Source organism: Canis lupus, chromosome 17, assembly GCF_011100685.1.
Source record: "Canis lupus familiaris isolate Mischka breed German Shepherd chromosome 17, alternate assembly UU_Cfam_GSD_1.0, whole genome shotgun sequence".
Taxonomy (NCBI): domain Eukaryota; kingdom Metazoa; phylum Chordata; class Mammalia; order Carnivora; family Canidae; genus Canis; species Canis lupus.
The window spans coordinates 1,279,038-1,297,743 of record NC_049238.1 but is presented as its reverse complement, the minus strand read 5'-3'; the positions used below and the strand labels follow the sequence as shown (position 1 = coordinate 1,297,743).

General features: G+C 49.4%; 1 protein-coding gene across 15 annotated transcripts in view; it reads left to right on the top strand.

Annotated features, from left to right (window-relative positions):
* The window catches only part of MYT1L (myelin transcription factor 1 like), a 404,563-nt gene that overhangs the window by 28,357 nt on the left and 357,500 nt on the right, over positions 1 to 18,706 (top strand). For 14 of the 15 annotated variants that reach the window (XM_038560664.1, XM_038560665.1, XM_038560668.1 and 11 more), the window contains exon 2: positions 13,494 to 13,587. The gene's annotated coding sequence lies outside the window, so the exon portion shown is untranslated. Of the gene's footprint in view, positions 1 to 12,300; positions 12,619 to 13,493; positions 13,588 to 18,706 lie in introns of those variants that run through there. The other variant, XM_038560663.1, reaches the window with a different exon arrangement.

Genomic DNA, 18,706 nt, shown 5'->3' with positions numbered 1-18,706 from the left:
TACTAGTCGCTAGGACACTAGGGAGCCCAAACCTGCTAAGGATATCGTCTTATGGATATTTTCTACCCTTGGTGTCCCTCCAGTGTTGATCAGAACTACCCACGCTTTCTTCTCAGATCCTCACCTCGGAAGGTGGTGCGGACGTTGACCCCAAAGCGAAGAGAACGTAAAAAAGGAAGGAAATGCATGGAAATGCTTGGTGTCTATTTCTGGTGGGGGGAAGGGGGCTAGAACAGGTTTCTCCATTTGTTTGGTCTTTGTGTGCGGTAGGAACACCTACCATGAGACTATCCTCTCGGCAAGTTTTGAAGCGCACACCCAACGTTGTTAGCTGGCAGAGCTGGAGATCTACTCATCCTGAATAACGGAGACTTCACGCTCCTCGACCGCAGCTCTGGTTCCTCCCTCCCCACCCCTGGCAACCACCACTCTACTGTGTTTCTAAGACTTGGGCTATTTTAGATGTCTCCCATGAGTGGAACCATGCAGTGTTTGTCTTTCTGTGTCTGGCTTATTTCACCGAGGATAGCGTCCTCCAGATCCATCCATGTTGTCTCCAATGGGCAGGATTTTATATATATATATATATTTTTTTTAAAGGCCAAATGATACTCTATAGCATGTCTAGCAGAGAGATCATAGCTTCATCATCCACGTGTCCGTCCATAGACATCTACCTTGTTTCCATACCTCGGCGACTGTGAATAATGCCGCAGCACACGTGGCGATGCCAGTATCTCTTTAAGATTCCGATTTTGATTCTTTTGGATAAATGCCCAGAGGTGGGATTGCTGGATCACATACTAATTGTAGTTTTTTCAATTTCTGGAGGACTGTCCACACTGTTTTCCACAGCGGCCGTATCAGTTCCCGTGAGGGTTCCTTTTCTCCCCATCCTCACCAGCACCTGTTGTTTCTTGTGTTGCTGATTTTAGCCATCTTGACAGGTGTGAGGTCATGTCTCGCTGTGGTTTTGATTGGTTTTTCCCTGATCACAAGCGATGTTGAGCATCTTCTCAGGTGTCTATTGGGCCTCTGTATGTCTTTTTTAGAGAAATGTCTGTTCACGTCCCTTGCCCATTTCTAACTGAGTTATTCTGCTTTGTTTCGTTTACTACTGGTCAAACGAGTTCTTTCTATATTTTGGTTATCAGTCCCTCTCAGATGTGTGGTCTGCACACATTCTCTCCTGACCTATACGTTGTCTTTTCACTGACTATTGTATTTGATGCACAAAATTCTTAAGTTGGATGCAACCCTTCTCATTTGCTTTTGTTCCTGTTGCTAAATATTGTTAAAATGTCCATACCATGCAAAGTGATCTGAGGATTCAATAAAATCTCTATCAAAATCACAATGGCATTCTTAACAGAATTCGAAAAAAAAAAAAAAAACAATCCTAGAATTCATATGGAACCACAAGAACTGCAGATAGCCGAAGCAATCTTGAGCAAGAAGAACAGCATGGGAGGCATCACAGTTCCTCCTTTAGAAATATTATTACATGTGACAAAAGTTACAAATAACTAATTCAGGATGGTGCTGGCATAGAGACAGGCGTGTAGACCAGGGGCACAGAGCAGAGAGCCCAGGGAAAACACACACACACACGATCAGCAAATCTTCCACGAGGGTGACAGACGCACACAAAGGGGACAGGGAAGTCTCTTTGATAACCTGTGTTGGGAAACATGGATATCCATAAGAGAATGAAGCCAGATCCTTAATTTTGCATGGCACACAAAGTCAACTCCAAATGGATTAAAGCCTTAAATATAAGACCTGAAACTAAAACTCCTAGAGGAAAAATTGGGAAAAGGCTTTATGACAGTGGTCTTGGCAAAGGCATATCAGAATAGATTTGCTTCGCCAAAATGTAGGGCCCATGTTTCTTACCTTAGATGGCTCCTAAATGCATTTACTTTATTTTTCTGGCCTTCCTCCCTCACTGGGAAAGTGCTCAGATGGTAATAGGGAGGAGGAGGAGGACAATATTTCATTCTGTATAAAAGGATACATTTGTTCTTCCTTGAGAAATTCCTGAAACCTCCCTGGAGTTAATGCCTTTGAGCATACTGAGTAGTGCATACGGCTGCTGGAGTGGTGGGAGGGGAAGTGGAGAGATGTGAAGGTGTCTGAACGTTATGAATTTTAAAACCCATCTCTGGGGGAAAATTAATAGGAATGCCCTGACCCATCTGAAGAGCGTGCACTTGGTGAGAATCTTCTGCACTGACAATGGACAGGTGGATGCTGCCCTGAGCCGCGCACGATGCTGAGGGGCCGCGCGCCTCCGCGTGCCCGGGACGGTCCCGGTTTACACCTGTTGTCCAGGTGTCCCACCCACTTTAACTTCTGTCCTGAACAGGGTGCCCTGGTTGTGTCGCCCTATTGTTAGTGCTGCTCAAATACAAATTTCAAGATGCTTCTGACTTGAGCCCAGCAGGAAAAAATGACTCAGAAGGCATTTCTAGGACACTGAGGCTTTTGCTACTTCACCCAGGTGTCTTCAGAAGCAGAGAAAGAAACCCATAGGCAGCATCAACGTGCCTTGAACAAGGGTGGTGCAGACCACGCCTCGCCAAAATCGCAGGGAATCTGATGCTTGCATGGTTACTGGCCCGCCCTAAAACGTCCATACTGCAGGTAGCTCCACATGGCCCTGAAATGCCCTCCAGATGGGTGGGAGCAAGCTTGAGAGGGGGGCTGTGTGTCTCCCGGTGCTGGTCCCAGCCCGACCTAAGCTCGGGCATTGTTTTCCTTGGTGTCAGGACCGGTCGTTAGGGTCTGGAGAGCCTCCGGTGAGGCTGTGAGCCCCTCAGGACGATGCTCAAGCCTCTTAATGAGCTGCCCGTGCAGAGGTGAGGGTTGCTCCCGATGCCCGTGAATCGTGGGTTCCTGGAGGCTGAGGCAGCCCAGTGTCTCCTTCCGTCCCGGAGAAGCACCCAGCCGCGCCCTTGGGCATGAGCTGAGTGCCCTGCTGCAGCGTGGGGCGCCTGCCTCTGTGCTCTGTCCCCGCGCATCCCCGCGCCTTCACACTGATGGGCCCCGCTTTCCCCTTCCCTGTCTCCCAGAGTTAATGACATTAGTGAGCCAGCATTTCTAGAAAAAAAGAAAATGTCTGTATCGCTGCTGAAATATCAACATAAAAAAAGAAATTATACACCATCCATACTCAAAAGAGCATCCCGATATTAATCACAAAGCTTTTAAAATTTTTAATTTCTTAAATAAAAGGGATAAAAACCCTTCAAATGGAAATATTTTTCATGAATCACATCCTTTCTCTTAATATTAAAAAAAATTTTCATCTAAATGGGAATAGGAACAGCTTTATCAAATAGGACAAGCATTCTATCTCGGAGAATTGGTCTGTTCTCCTAAAAGCTGCTTTCCTCTTATTTGTTTTAAAAGGCGCTGCTAACTCTTACCTCGTAAATAGCTTTTGTTTCAGGAGCAGTGACAGCAAGTTTCCTTGCATTTTTGGCGACTTTTGTTTTTTCAAAGATTTTATTTATTTATATGAGAAGAGAGGGAGAGAGCACTCAGAGGGAGGGGCAGAGGGAGGGCGCCTCCGGCAGGCTCCCCGAGGAACACAGAGCCCGGCGAGGGGCTCGACCTCACGACCCCGAGATCAGGACCCGAGCCTAAACCAAGAGTCGGACGCCCACCGACTGAGCCACCCCAGTGCTCCTCTCAAAACTTTCATATCAAACCTCCTTACTCTTTTCTCGAGGTTCCTTTCTGGCTTGGTTGTAGACGCATCCTAGAAAAACAACGTTTTCTGTATTTTCTATATTTGCCCACTGGGGGCAATACTTATTTATTATTATTTTTAAAATTCCACTTAGTTTTGGGGGCACCTGGATGACTCAGTCAGTTAAGTGATTGACTCTTGATTTCAGCTCAGGCCTTGAGCTCACGGTGGTGAGATGGGCCTCCACGTTGGGCCCTTCCCTGGGTGTGGAGCCTACCTTAAAAAAAAAAAAAAATCCCATTTAGTTTTTATTTAAATTCCAGTTAGTTAGCATACAGTGTTATATCAGTTTCAGGTGTAGAAGACAGTGATTCCACATCTCCGCACATCCCTCCCCCCCCACAACAGGTGCTCCTGCATCCGCCTCCCCCCGTCACCCCAGCTCCCCACCCAGGGACCAGCCGTGTATGGTCTGTAGTTAACAGTCTGTTTCTCCGTTTGTCCCTGTTTCTCCCCCATGATCAGTTTTTAAATGTAACTCTGTTCTCAAATTCCTTGAGTATCTGTATTGGGTTGCCCCCCGTTTCGAGATTGGTGGTTTTGGGGTCAGAAGCTCCATCTCCCTCGCCCTGGCGACATCCCTGTCTGGCTGATTGCCCCCGTCGCAGAGGGTGAGGCCTCTCTGTTCTGGGTCAGCCTCCCCCCATGTGACGTTGGCCGTCTTGCTGCCCATTATTTACCAAACCGACGCTGCACAGCAGACACCAGAGTTCTCCGGGTGCTTGGCGTGTGGGTGCATCGCCATCGCACTGGCCTCCGGTGCACCGCGGCTCCTGCCCCTTCTGTCTAGAACGGCCTCCTCTTATCTTTTCCCCTGAATCATACTCAGGCTTCAGAACCTTGCTCCTGTCCCTAGTCCAGCTTCTGATTTCCCTTTTCTGAGTTCTACGCACCTGCTTGGAGACCTCACAGCGTCTCACGTCACAGTCCCCCTGGCAGGCAGAGCTGAATCAGAGGCCACGTAGACTAGCGTGTCTCAGGAGCTCTGCCGAAAACCTCCCCGGCCCACGCTCATCTGCTCACCCGGAGCCTGGATACCCACCGTGGCCGGGACACTCTGCCGAAGAGAAACACGTCATTGCCACTAGCGGTGATCGGATGTGGCTCTCGGAGTGCGTCGGTCCCTGGAGCGCCACCTGCCCGGGGCCTGGGACTGTCCTCACAGGCGGAGATGTCGATGCAGGGGTGGGGAGAGGCGCAGCGCTCATGGTGCCCAGCAGAGTGTGCGGCACACGCCACCATCCTCAACAAACTCAATAATGGCCTCATTGCATAATGAATGAGTGAAATGGTAAAATGAGCACGTGAGTGCCCTTGGGCAGCAGTGGGTTGCATGCACACTCATATCTCGTGTGCTCAGCACCCTCACCGCCCTAACAGGACGTGCCACGTGGACCTACTTCGAGCAGTCGGTCTGGTTCGTGCGGGCGACAGTTCCTGCTTCCTTTCTCTTGTGTCCTCTCCCCGCTGCAGAGTCAATGGAAACACAGTCTCCTTGGTTCGTCCGGTGTCTCCCCGTGGGGTGGGTCCCCGCGGCACCGCACGAGGCCCGGGCTGACGGCGGCGGGCCCAGGGTGTCGCGCTGCCCCAGCACGTGTGACTCGCCTCCCAACATGAAACCATCCCAAACGTGCAGCCAGACAACTGGGCTTCATTGTGTCAGGGCCTCACCGAGCATCCGGGGGCCGTGATTTCGGGGACCCCTCTGATGCCAGGGTGGGTGGGCAGGCGACCTGGGAACTGTCGCCATCACCTATGACCACACTTGTCTGTCTCATCCCCTCCTGGCCTGAGACTTCATACTAATTTAACGTTTGACAACGCCAAGTGCGGAGCGCGGATCGCCTGCCGGAGCTTTGGGATCTTTTCCACACGTGCGCCATTTCAGTGCTTCCTTAGGCCCTCCCGATGCCCACAGGGCGGGGCGGCCCCCCAGAACGGACCACGGCCTCCCCCTCGCGCCCTCGGACGCCCGCCAGGCGAGGGGAGGCTTGAGGTCTTGCAGCCCAGCGTGAAGGAGCCTGACGTCCTTCCACCGTCCTTGCTCTTGCGCGTGCATGTCTGAAGCGTCTGGTGGGAGAGAAGCCAGGAGGAGGGCTGGTGTCCACGCCCTGACCCCCAGGCCGGCGCACCCCCGGGGATCCAGGGCCGCTCTCCGGCTCTGCTGGTCCTGATGAACACACTCCCTCACTCTCAGCACGTCCGGGAGGGATGCCCGCGACTCCTGGGCTCTGGGGACAGCATCTGAAACCTTCGGCTCCCCGCTACCCCGGGGGGCACTTGGCAGGAGCCCCCCACATATACTGGCACTTTCTCCACTCCTGGGTGGTGTCCTTGCTCCTACTCGCCCCCAGCCCTTGGATCGTCCCCCCGCTGTCCCGGCTGAACTGTGCGGCGTCTAGGCGTCCCCTCCCCGCGGCCAAGCCCAGGCTCCTCGGCTCCCCCGCCACCCGGGACCCCAGCCGGCCGAGCACCCGAGCCTCCACCTCCTTGGTCCCACATCCATCCGGGCAACTTGGTGTTTCTCCTGTGGGGTTTGCAAATGAAAGGGGTGTCTTCTTCGAGACAGAGGAAGCGTGTGCTGCAGCAAGCGGCACCCTGCGCCTTCTCTCTCACTGGTTTTCACACCTTGTCCTTCATCCTCTCTCCAGCTCTCCTGCCCCCAGATTTCTTCTTGATTGTTTTGCGTACACACTGGAGGTTAATGTGAGAAAAATTAATTGGAGAGAATGGTTGGTCAGATATTATTCAGGACAACCCAACTCCGGGAAAGCAGACCGTCGTGCGAGACGGGGACGCTGACCCACCTCATCACCCTTTCCAATTAGATATAAACTCCGTGCTTCGTGTGACCTGTGCACAGGGCTGGCGTGTCACCCGAGGCTGGGGCCCCGCCCGGCTGTCTGGCCACCGTCCTCTGAGGCCTGGGGGTGCCCCCGCCTGCCCACGCAAGACCTGGCCGCCTCTGGGTCTCCACACCCCGTCCAGAAGCCGGGTCAGTGTGCTGAGGGTCGGGGGAGGTCCAGACGTACACGACAAGTTAGGAATGGTGAAGAAAACTTAACCGGGGGCGGGGGGGGGGGGGAATCCCCAGAAATCCCTTAGAGAGCAGAGCCTCAGGCTTGTGTGCACTTTGTGACCTTTTCTCTACGTGCGGATTCCTGTTTACAGAAGCCAGTGGGGACTGGGATTGCCTTGCCCACCCGAGGAGGGCCATGCACCCAGACGACATGATAGTGTCCCGCGTGGGGACAGCCCGGGGCATGCTCCCTCCCCCACCCTGAGGCCTGGCGGCTCATGCGCCCCGGACACGCTGGTGCTCCACTCGGCACCGAGCCGCCTCCTCCAGGCTGCCCGTCAGCGGGGACGCGCGGGACCCTCAGCACGGCCCAGGGGCCCTGCAGCCCTGCACGCTCAGGGCTCTGGGATGGCCCTGGCACGCAGGCCTCCGCTCTCTGCGATTCGCTCCTGCACTTTCAGAATCAGGCTTTTTTAAGTTTCAAGAGCTACCGCTGTCGACCCTGGAAAACCGCGTTTAGAAATATCAAAAATGATGAAATGCACCTGCCATAATGTTAGGGGCCTTCCCAGCCCTGGGCATGCAGAGCCATCCAGTCCGAGGATGACCCCTGGGTCAGAGCAGGGCGCACCTCCCCGCTGTCACGTCCCAGTGAGCTCGCGGGGACCCGCGGGCCTCACGGAGAGCGTGCACCGTGTCGCCGCATGGGGACTCAGGCTCCGAGCCTCCCCCTGCCTCTGTCTACACGGAGTGGCTGGGTTCTTGTCCCGTTACGTGTCCTCTCCTGTTGCTTTCCCTGCCGCGAGGCCTGCTTGTTCAGGACAAGGACCTAGTGCCGTCCGCCTGGCTCGGCGTCCTGCCTCTCCCACCCGGAGTCACCTGTTCCAACTCTCTTCAGGCAGTAAATGCCCACTGGATTAAATCTTCTAAATCATAGGCTTAGGGGACTTCTGGTTTCAGCTCCAACATGTAAAATCATGGGCTTATGCATCTTCTCATCCTGTGTCCGGGAGACTCTCATCTCACATCATAAAGGGATTTAGGCTCAAATCACAAATCACTGGCTTCATAGTCAAGAGGTAGGTAAGCTACGCCGCAGCCTCCTGGCTGAGACCTGCGAACATGGCCCTTTGCCTCTGGTGTTTGGTGGTTCTCACTTCTCCTGCTGCTTCTGTGCCTTTTCCGTGGTTTTGAGTTTTACTTCTCTGAGTCTTCCTTAAAAATAGAAATTTTATAGAGCTGTTTTTTTTTTGTTTTTTTTTTTTGTTACTGGCTTTCCAGTATATCTCCAGATTGATTTCCATGGCAGCCCTACCAGGTTGAGCGGGGCAGCCGTGATTGTTTTACCATCTCCTCGTTCTCGGGCGGAGGAGCTGGCTGGATTGGGAGGTTCCGGCTGTGGGGCCTCTTTAGGTAGATGTGAAACCTTTCCTTTGAGCAGGTTGTTCTCAAACCTGGCTTCCCATGAGGATCACCTGGGGAGCTTTTTAAAAATACTGATGCTTGGGCTTCACCTCAGACCAATTAAATCACAGTCTCTGCAGGTGGATGTCAGCATGTTTAAAAAGCTCCCCAGGTGGTTCTAATATGCATCCTGGGCAGAGGACGATGCTGTTCTCTTCCTTCGCTGTCAGAGGATGAGCGTGGGGGCCGCGGAGGCGTCGTGTGGGGGGCGCACGGACACCGAGCAGAGTTTTGACGTTCCAGTCTGGGTTCCTTAAATAGCCTCCCGATTGGCATGTACATATTGTAAGTAATTAGGCTTGAATGATTCCCTTCCTTCATTGCTATCTTCATGCCCACATCAGGGCCGCATTTCCTGGAAATGTAGGTTCCTAACCACACGGGCCAAAGGCACACCCTAGTCTAGTGTTCCCCACCCCACCCCCTGCTGTGATAAAGCCCATGACAGCGCCCTGGCCTTCCAGCCCCAGGGGCCCTGGCAGGTTAGCTAGTCCAACGGCTTTTAAGCGTTCATGAACGCAAACGCCCTTTGTAAAGAATGAAAAGAGATGAAGCCCGAGTGGGGCCTCCTGACCTCCCAGCTCCCCTTGGCCCTGCCGTGTCCCCCGGGGCTGCGTGGGCCACTTGGGCACCATCAGCATGGGGCGTGACCTGGGGCACTCAGTGGGGAAGCCATGGCTGGGAGACAGGTTCTGGGGGGTCCTGGGGCCTGCGGGGGGAGCAGGTGCTACGCGTCAGCCCGGCCCCCTGCTCCGCGGCTGCCTCTTCGCCTGTGAGCCGGGGCTGCGCCCGCGTGGCTGACAGCATGTGCTCGTGCGTTATGTTGTGATGGTGGGTTGCCAAGCCAGTGTCAGAACATAAATACCCTGCCTCCCGCCGGGATCCCAAACCTGACTCGGAGAGGTCTTCCCCAGGGAGCAAATTTCCCTGCGCTGCGTGCCATCCTCCTCCTTCCCTGCGCCTCCCGGATCCACCTCCGGGGACCCTGTGGGCGGTGGGTTAGGGCGGCTCTGTCTACACCGTGACGCAGGTGAGGTTGGGGTTTAGGGATTGCTGACTCTGTGGGTGATTAATTGGATCTACATCTAAATCTCATTTTTTTTCATCTCCACAGAAGATATTAGGAAAGTCACACAATGTCTCAGATATCAGATGCTTTAAAATACCCATCGTGCGCTCACCCCAGTTGGAGGGGAGTTTCAGTTCCGTGGCATCCAGGCCTCCTCCCTTCCCCGCCAGCGCTGCTGAGAGTGGGGTTTCCCCCGCAGACCACCGAGCACTGTCACAAGAGACCTTAGCCCAGCCTCACGAGCAGATGGCTGTCGGAGTAGACTCGGTGGCGAGCTGGTGGTCAGGATCCTTTTGATTATCGTTGCTATAGGCTGTCGCCGTACGTTCATATACTTGAAGCTGTTCCGTATTTACTTTTTGCAGCCCAGCCTTTCCGTAAGGGATGGGTGGAGGTTAGCTCACTAAATCTAGCTAGCCTGGCCTGAAAATATAATAATGAGCCAAGAGCACATCTTTTAGAGTTAAGAGCGTGGACCACTTCCACACTCGAAGTGTGAGGGGACATACTATGAGCTAGAGAGAGGCAAATAAATAGAAGTTTACATGCCACACAGTCATTTAGGCTTGTAACACACACATAGAGCAGCAAACTCTCAGGCTCCTCTGCAGAAACGCTGCAGCCTGTCTGCCGGCATGAAGCAGAATTTCCTAATCCCATTAGCTGGGCCCTGGTACCTATCGGTGTGTTATTAACTAACCTTAATTTAAGAAGCTGTAAATTTTGAGAAGATTATACACCTAACACTCCTGAGACTGACTCGAGTGCATTACACTGGCCTCTGACAAGAATGTGTCCATTCTGAGCATTTGTATTTGGCTCTATTCTGATAAAAACTCAAAATGTAGCTCCTTATAAAATGAACCTGATAAGTGAGACTCTAGATCAGCGTGGTCCCATAGGAATAGAATGCAGGTCGCCGAACTACGTGTGTAATATTACCTTTTCCAACGACTATTAAACTAAATAAAAATAAACAGATGAAGTCAGTTTTAAAGACATATTTATCTAACCTATGATATTATCGTATCAATAGGTAACCAGTATACATTTATTAATGGAGTATTTTACATTTTTCCATAGTGCCGTCTGGTATTTTGCAACAATAGCACATCTCAGCTCAAACCAGCCCCCCCTCAAGTGCTCAGTAGCTCACGTGGCCAGTGCAGGGGTAGACGGGCCAGGTAATGAGAAGCCTCTTAGGAAAGTCTTCCCAAGATTCTGCTTGGCCAAGGTATGCTATGATTTTATTTTATTTTTTTAAGTGAATTCTAATTTTATTGAGGATTTAGTGATGTGTTTAGGAGCACACGAGGAACTAGGCTGTCCAGGTTCACAGCTGGTTCTACTGTTTGCAGACTCAGTGACCTTAAGCCAGGTGTTGCTGTCGTCTGCAGAACCAGTGTTGGAAGCCCCCTCGCTCGCTGCGAGGATTGCACAGGACAAGACACATTCGCTACTTAGCATATACCACCGCTGTGCTCTTAGGTCTTTGTGACTATATCTTCCCTTCACCCCAAAATGAACCATCTCATAGGTCTCGGAAAATGAGATCAAATGACATATGTAATGATGAGTCTGACGTCTGTCTTGGGGACGGCCACAGAAAGGGACAAGTAAATATCTGAGCTCTTTTCCATCCACCTCCAGTATGTTAAGTGCCGAGGTTGAAACCGACTTGGGGAGTCAGCCTGGTTTGTTAAAGCTGTCGTTGGATCCCTCTTCCATCATCCATGGAGAGCGTATTTCTTCTCCTCTGTGGAAAAGTGGTAAATTGATGCAGAAATAACTATAATTTTGTGGTTAGGAGATAATTATTAATTAACCAGAATATTCGTATAGATTTAAAGGCTAAAGTTCCCTAATGTACGGATAACTAAAGCTTTGTCATAGAAATCGTCAAGTGTCGAATCCGTTATTTCCACTTTACAAATGAGAAACTCTGCCAAAGCTTTTGAAGTTTTGTCATTTCCCATCCCCAGGAATTAGATTATTCATATTTTTAGATAGACTTAAAAAAAGAGGGAGAGACTGAGACAGGCCCATGCTCATTCCTGCTTCTTTAAATCACGTAGTTTTGAGCATCTGCACCCAGCATTAACCCAGAATTTTGCATCAGAGCCAGGATCCTGGTTGTAAGCACCTTAAAAAAAAAAAGTGAAATACAATGGACCACATGAGTTTGAGTCTAGTTAGTTCTTTCCAACATTTCAAAATCCAATACCCTGTTTCAATAAATTTACATTCATCCAAATGTCTATGCACCTAGTGAGTTTTTTTTTTTTTAAAGATAAACAACTCAACACAAAGGAGTGGTAATTCCAGGTGCAAAGAGTGTTGGTGCGCGCGTGCACACACACACACACACACACACACACACACATACACCTGTGTCTATCTTTGTCCCCACGTGGCCATGTGAGCATTAACCCTATTCATTTGCCATGAACTTCTCTAAGTCAGTAGGAGAAGAACTCAGCAACTTGTTTTTGACAGCAAGCCTGCTCCCTGGTGAGCCCCCTTCCCTCCTGCCCTCGGGATTTCACGCCGCCCTCCTCCCACCCTGCACATAACCATTCAGCTGAGGGAGAGAAAGCAAGGCCACCACTATGGAGGTGCCCACGCGTGTCCTGGTTCTATCCCCACGTGTGTCCTGGGCACCTCAGTCCGCTGGATCAGTGTCCTGCTGAGCACAGGTGGCCTTGTCTGCTCTGCACCAGGACAGGGGGCCATTTGGGGCCACTTGGAGCCATCACAACATTTGCTTCTGACTCAATAGACAAGCATGCTCCGACCCCAGTAGAAACTAGATTTAATGTCATTTTCGGTTATAAAGTAAGATCACAAGGCCTGAAATTCTCATAAGTAGCTTCTAATGGCTTCTTTGTTTTCTTTCTCCCATTTATTAGAAATTGCCAGAAACTTGATATCTGCGTGACTCCTTTTAAAAGTGTGCGCATGTTTCATTTGATTTGGGGGATGATCTAAAATGGTCTCCACATTTACTAGCAATGATGTTGTTCTGGAAGACACAAGGGAATGTCTCTGCATGTGAGCAGGGTAGAGTCACAAGGACTAAACGTCTCCTCCTACACGAGTGAAAAGCTGAGGACTGGTGTCGTAGTGGGTCTGGGACAGTGGAGGGCAGCCTGGGGACACCGAAGGAGCTGGTCTTGAGTCCTGGCTGTGTGTCTCCACATCACAGAACATCTTGAACCAGTGCAACGTGGGAATCCTATCTCCGGTCTTGAGAGTGAGATGAGATGTGGGCTCACAGCCTCTAACACAGAGCCTGGCTTCTCGTGCTCGGTCAGTAATGCAGCTTTGGTCCATGTTGCTCTTAGCACGCTCTGCATCTCCTCACTTCATCCATGGAAAGCGCCTCTGGGCGGGCTGGAAAGACCCGGGGGGAGGGCATCCCAGGTAGAGGCGCAGAATAGAAGCAAAGTTGAGAGCGTAGAATTTCATGTTTCATATTTCCTCCCACAGAACTGCTAAAATTGGAATGAATATGGTTGGTGGTTAGAAAAAGTTGAATTAATGTTCCAAAGGAATGCTTTTCCCTTCTTTCCCTTCCATGCCCCCACTTCTCTGAGTAAACCTAGAAAATAGGAAATATCAGACTCCTTACTTCCTCTCCCCATCTTTCTTTCTTCTATGTGTTGAGAGCTTGCACTGCCACTGTAGAATTAGTCCTCATGTGGCCTTCGGCAAGCAACCCGATTCTGAGATTCTTATTTGATCTCGCCTGCTGCCATATTTAAAGCTGGCGTGCTCACCCTGTGGTCCAGAACCTTCTGTGGATGACTATGATGACTCCCTGACGAGCCGGCGGTGTCCCGGGCACCTGAGCTCTTCTCTGACTCATCTCCCTTTGTTGGTGGTCTTTGTACAGAGGCCAGAGACCTAGGACTGACTCAAGTTTCACACACCTGACCTTGTACTTTAATTCTTATTAAAGAGCAGACTTCTTATTCAAAGGCACTACAGCTTTGAAGGCTACAGTGGGGGTGTGTCGCTCCAGGCCTGTGCCCGAGTGAACGGCAGCACATGTGATGCATGTGTGCACAGCCTTCACTGGTTCCAGGAAAGCGGTGCACGGATAGGGGACCTTGCATTCCCATCAAGCTGAGCAGACCATCTCCGTTCCATTAACCACGTCTCCTGTCCTCTCTTGTGTGCAGAGAAGCTCACGCGGAGGTGGAGGCCAAGGTGTGTGCGGCAGCCGTCTGGACATCTGTGCGATCGACGCCGACGTTGGAAGAGTCATAGAGCGTGGTATGTTGACACAAACGGGGCCTTGTACTTTTAGGAATGCAGGGAATGTTACCTGAAAACAAGAGTTTTGGGATGCCTTCGTGCCAGGTGTCGAACTCGGCCAGTTGAGAAAGAGTTCCTCTCCTCCAGTACTTCTCACTGTTTTTGACACTGAGGGGCTCCCATTTTACCTTATTGTTTCGTTGGTTAAATATCCACCTGTTGTCGTGGTACATCAGCTATCCCTCTTTCTTGTATCTTCACCCTGATGAAAGCTTTGCGTGTTAATCTAAGTATTTCAGAAACAAACTAAATCAAACCGAGGGCATTAACCAAAAGCATATTTATATTTCAACATGGTGTTTTTAATTTCTTTGTGTTTCATCCTTTCACTGGGACCTCATAGAAACTATAGATGGTTGATGGAGAGGAGTGCGCCAAATGAGCCCACGAGTGGCCTGTGCTGGAGGTCCCTTTCCTCGGGGGCGGCATGTGACACACCCAGAGGGTATACGGCAAAATTGATGCCTTTTGAAATGTGTTATTCTTTTCAGAAAGTCCCCTTTATGCTTGATTTACACGTGGAGAGACACATTGTTGCAATGATGGTTTGCCCATATCACACACTTACTTCATGTCGGCCACACATGTCACTTGTGACTCGTGCTCTTTTTCAGCCCTCCTGCACCCTTAACAAGGACATATCCTCCGCCCCTTGCAGACATGATGACAGCAGGGTTGAGGCAGGGGGACAGCCAGCCCCAGGGATGCTGGTTTCAAATGATTTACCCAGGACCGCAGCCACATTTTGGCCACGTGGTGCCTTTTTTCCCACAGCAGCACGTCCTAGAGGGTCAGTCGTAACTCCCAGAAGATATATCTTGAGATATAATTTCCTTACTTTTCAACTATCTTAATGAGTAGTGTAACCTTGACTAGGGCACGTTGGAGAGCTCTGTCCCCCTCCTGTAACCTTGAGCACATGCTCAACTTTTCTGGGCCTCTTTCTCTTTCAGGGATGAACGGGTAGGATTGAGAAATAATACTCTTATGAATAAGACCAACCGAATCGCCATCAAGACTGTCAGAAACGAGCCAATCATTTGGACCTGACATTCTCTATTTACTAAAGAATTAATTTTTGATTGTGAATTACACGTTTTTAAGGCCCCCTCTCTAGTGTCCCCTGAGTTTTGGCGGCAACATGACGAGGAACTGATGTTCTGAATGTTGTCATTCTCGTCAGCATCCAAATGCCAGAGAGCTAGAGAGATCTTTTAATACCAGTTTTCATTACATAATTAGTATTTGCCCATTGTAGAGAATTAGGATGTTTGAATGAGTGTGTGTGTGTGTGTGTGTGTGTACATCATAAAAGAGTTAAAACACTGAAAATACCAGAAATCAGTGATAATTACCATTAATATCTTGGTTCAAAAATTTTTGCAACTGTTTTCCTTGCACATATGGTTTTGAATTAAGATGAACTATCCTGTAATTTTATTCTTTACCCCTTTTTTACTTTATTCATATACATACCTTTCTATACCAGTAAATACATTTTTGTAACATCATTTTCCATGGTATATAGTACTCTATTTTATGGCTGTGCTAAATATATCAAATGAATCTTCTCTTATCATTTTTATCAGTTGACTTTTTAAATTTTGCTTTATAAAAAAAATGCTTCAATGACTCATCTTTTACCTAAAACTTTTCACATGGTTCCTTATCCCCTTAACATAAATTTATAGTACAATAGCTGGCTCAACAGATATGTACATTTTAAGGCTTTTAAGAAGGATAATGCTTTAAAGATGCTCTTCATTCTCATGTCTTGTCCTGGGACTGCACGTCCTCCGTGACTTTGTTTTTTTCAAATATATTTTTTTTGTAATTTTTATTTATTTATGATAGTCACAGAGAGAGAGAGAGGCGCAGAGACACAGGCAGAGGGAGAAGCAGGCTCCATGCACTGGGAGCCCGATGTGGGATTCGATCCCGGGTCTCCAGGATCGCACCCTGGGCCAAAGGTAGGCGCCAAACCGCTGCGCCACCCAGGGATCCCCCTCCGTGACTTTAAACATAGCTCACCACCCGTGTTGGATTGGTCGGCCATTCCATATGCAATTTTTGTGAACTTGACCTTAAGAAAAAGTAATCTAATAGAATGGGATTTTATTTCAATATCTATTCTGAATCCCAAGAACTCAGTTGCAAACCTTACGCTTTTGTTCTTTTTGTTCATCAATTAATGTGACGTGTGAAGTACCTACTGTACATGTCACACGACACTAGTGTAGTGTGTAAGGCATGAAGCTAGACACTACTGGTGTGTGAATGACAGGATGCAGCCTGTACTTTTGAGGAGTTCAGCTTTTGGTAATGGAATGCACGCTTTCACTGAGCGCCAGATATAGTATGAAAAACACTATAACAAATATAGAATCTCAGGGCGCCCAGCTGGCTCAGTCGATTAAGCATCTGACTCTATCTCAGCTCAGGTCTTGATCTCCGGGTGGTGAGTTCAAGCCTGGTGTTGGGCTCCATGTTGGGCATGGAGCCTACTTAAAATATATATAGTCTCAAATATATTATATACATATAATTTCATCTTTAACCATTTCACATAGTGACTATGATTATTCTTACTGTGTAACCCCATTTCCAAGATCCACAAACATCAGGGAAGGATTACATCATGTTGCTCTACCGTAGTGCAGAGGGTACCGTACCAACACTTCTATCGCTTTCTTGAATATTACTGGGAATGGACAGCCTACCACTGAGCAAGGTGGTCCATCCCATAGTTGAACTGTGTTACTGTCTGGAATGTTGTTCATAATATTCTTGAGGTGAAATTACTGTTTGATATTAGGTACCTATTGTTCTTAACTTTTGAAGACCTATATAGTAAGTTCAACTCAATGCAATTCAGGGGATATAGTTTAAGAGTCTGCTATGGCCGGGAACTGTTTAGCTGCTAAGCACTAATTTCTATCTCATATGACAGTATTTCAAATATTTGTTGGTAGTTATATTTTCCTAAGCATGCAAGTTAAAGAACTTACCATTTCCAAGGGATTGGGACTGTTATTCCACTAAGCCTACTAAGTTTCTATAAAGCCAAAAAATTTTACCTCAATCCTTGACCACATAGACTAGTTGGGGAGATTTCCCCCAACTGACCACGAAGACAAAGACGCCCCCACCTCTGTACGGGTTGCCAAAGATTTTGTTAGAAAGGAAAGAAAAGTCAGTTGCCTCAAACTATGAGTGATAGAGACAGGAGAAGCCTGCCTTGCCAAAGTGTGGGAACCTAGTATGAGGTAAACCTGATAGAAACAGGGCAGCTTAGGTGTCTGTCCCACATCTGCCACTTTCAGCGAGCCACGTAGCTTCCTTCGGCCTTGCTTACTTCATCTGTGAAATGAAGGACACGGTGGCCTCTGAAGAGACTCTAACCCCAAAATCATAGGTCAGAAACCCATGCTGGGGAGGCTGGGCTTTGGATTACACTACGTCCGAGAGTGTGGGCTTGTTTTCTGAGTCTTCACGCACATGCCACACATGTGTGGTCACAACTGGGGACACTTCTGTGGTATGACTGTGGCCCATGCAGCTGATGTGCATTAACTACCCTAATCCTCAGGACGGCTCTTCAAGGCAGGAAGTGTCACCCCCATTTTAAAGAGGAGAAAGCTGAGGCAGAGGGTTACGTGACACACAGCAGGTCAAATCCAGGAGGCAGAGCCTGGGCTGAAGGCACCCAAGTCTAAGCCGTACGTCCCAAATTGTTTCTCCATCATCTGGTTGTCTTGCAGATAAATACCTACTACCACTCACTGTACAGATAAGCAAAACTATGCAAACAACAACAAATCACATCAGTCCATACACATGTGAACTACATGATGCAGACAGTAAATGAGGTTTAGCCAGTGATTTTATGTTTGTTTCACTAAGATGACCAAATTTGATTTTACATGAGCATGGATATTAGACGCTTAAAATTCTCCTCCTATGAAGAAAACCATTCTTAGAAAATTAAATGCTTCTATTTTAGTCCGTGAATGTGTTCAGGTGTCCATGAATATGGTCTTACTTTACACTCACAAGTTTTCTTGGCGGGTTGTATTTTCTATTTCTTCATTTTCTCCTTTTCTGATACTTATCTTCACTAATTTCTATATCCACCTTATATTTACATAAATTTACCACATGGAGGTTTTTATCTCATTTATGTCTTACCCCATCCCTGACTCGTGCTGCAAGCCTGTCTCTGCTTCTCTGATGGGCAGATCATGCCTGTGAGGTTCACAGACACCCGCTTCTCTAAGGGGCAGATCCCATGTGTCCGACCCAGGGACACCTTCTGAGGGGCAGATCCCATGTATGTGGCCATGGACAATGCCTGCTGCCCACAATCCATGTCCTCTGATTAGAAAGAGTGAAAGAAAATGTCATCATCCAGTGTCCAGTGTCTGACGATTTGGGGATGGAAATAAAACCCTTGTAAACATCGGTTGGCAGAAGGGAAAAAAAGGAAGGCCTGTACTTGGCTGGAAAGGAACTGGCCGGTGCAGGGACCAGGCCGTTGTTGGGAAGGTGAGCGTCCCCGCACGGGACATCTGGGAGTCTGCACGAGTCTCATTCCTTCCGTCCTTCCTCCCTGTCCCTGCTCCTTGCCCTCCTGCTCTTGTATGTCCAGGGCAGAAGCACGAGGGTGATAGAGGTGTAGGCCCGGGGAGGAGACACCAGCCGGGGTCCCACTCAGGAGAAGCTCTGAAACAAGGACGAGTGAGCACATGAAGCCTTCTAACCCTCGAGCCTTAGAACACAGGGAGCCCTGTGATCTGCACCAACCAGAAGCCCGTGGCGTCCTCCGCAGTGTCCCCACTGTCAGGACACTAAACTTAGCATGTGACCAGAGAGGCCTGAGCACAGAGATGCACTCAGGAGGTCACTGCTGGGACCATAAGGGTCATTGGTAAGGTGCGGTGAGGTGCCCAGGGCCACCGCCTCCTGTGATGCCAATGTCACAGTGATGCAGGGGCAGAGGGGTCGGGGTGCAGAGGTGGCCTCGGGCGGCCTGCGCCCTGAAGAAGCCAGCTAGGGAGTCACGGGTGCCAGAGCAGGC